At 37.0% G+C, this 1,395-nt stretch overlaps 1 protein-coding gene across 2 annotated transcripts in view; it reads right to left on the bottom strand.

Moving 5' to 3' along the window:
- Positions 1–251, bottom strand: part of LOC128248585 (atrial natriuretic peptide receptor 3-like) — a 423,581-nt gene extending 423,330 nt beyond the window's left edge. The window contains exon 1 of one of the 2 annotated variants that reach the window (XM_052970156.2): positions 171–251. The gene's annotated coding sequence lies outside the window, so the exon portion shown is untranslated. The remainder of the gene's footprint in view (positions 1–170) is intronic. The other variant, XM_052970157.2, reaches the window with a different exon arrangement.
- Positions 252–1,395: the final 1,144 nt, after the last annotated feature.

Raw genomic sequence — 1,395 nt, 5'->3', positions numbered from 1 at the left:
TAGCGTTTGCCATTCTTATTACATTTTCTGTTCTCTCTCCACGGTCTCCTTTTATCTCTCTCTCTTTCTCTTTCTCATATACCCACACAAACACAGACTTATACATGTTGCGTATTCAGTACAACTGTTACATAATGAAATCATCAACAAAATCAGTTTAAGGTACTTACTGACTGATTCACATCTTCTCTTCCTCTCACTCTTTCTTTCACTCTCTCTCTCTTTCACTCTCTCTCCCTCTTTTTCTCTTTTTCTGTCTTCCATCGCCCTTTTCGTCATATCTCTTTTTCTCCCTCTTTCTCTCTCACTTTTACTGCACCCCTTTGTGCAAACACATTGACAGAGACATTTCTGGCTCTATCACTGTGATTCTCTTCCTACTCTGTCTTTCTTTCTTTCACAAAATCAAACACGCACACACACACAAACACACGCTTACACACACACACACACACACAAACACACGTACTGCTTTTTACTACCTGATTCTGCAGTTGTTTTGCGTGCGCGCGCGCGCGTGTGTGTGTGTGTGAGTGAGTGTGCGCGTGTGTGTGCGTGTGTATTTATTGATGAATGGAAGGATGTATACATGAACACGTAGATGTAGAAAAATAGATAGATAGATAGACAGACAGACAGACAGACAGACAGATAGATAGATAGACAGACAGACAGACAGACAGACAGACAGACAGACAGACAGATAGATAGATAGATAGATAGATAGATAGATAGATAGATAGGTAGATAGATAGATAGATAGAGAGAGAGAGAGGTAGATATATATATATATATATATATATATATATAGAGAGAGAGAGAGAGAGAGAGAGAGAGATAGAGAGATTACGTACGTATGTATGTATGTATGTATGTACGTATGCCGCGCGCACAAGCATATATGTACATGTAAGACGATCTTTCGTTTTATTCACATATAATGTCAGACAACAAAATGAAAAATAAACCAACTTCCAAAACTATTACAACCGAATTACATTCTTCATTCCGTAGATCCTAACAATATAACATTAAACAGGAAACACATTCTAGATGTCACATGGAGTTTCATGAAAAGTCAATACTCTGTTATAGAGCTTTAGGTATACCTACACAAGTGTGCCCGCTGAATTTGTTTCGTGATAACTTATAAGAGAAATGGTTATTTGTTCATGAAATTTTCTAAAAGTACCTTTCACGTTGTGTAGGTTACAAATATGTGGTAATTTGACATAAAAAATAAAATTGGATGATAAGAATGTTTAACACTAACGTAAAAGCGGTGTTATTGTATGGGGCTGAGACATGGCGAACAACAGTTAAGTCAAATAAGCAAATACAATCATTCATCAACAGATGCTTGGGTAGTCTACTTAAAATTAGATGGCCCGAACA

This window comes from Octopus bimaculoides, chromosome 8, assembly GCF_046866305.1.
Source record: "Octopus bimaculoides isolate indiv1 chromosome 8, ASM4686630v1, whole genome shotgun sequence".
NCBI lineage: Eukaryota > Metazoa > Mollusca > Cephalopoda > Octopoda > Octopodidae > Octopus > Octopus bimaculoides.
The sequence above is the reverse complement of the archived record's forward strand: the minus strand, read 5'-3'. Positions and strand labels throughout refer to the sequence as shown.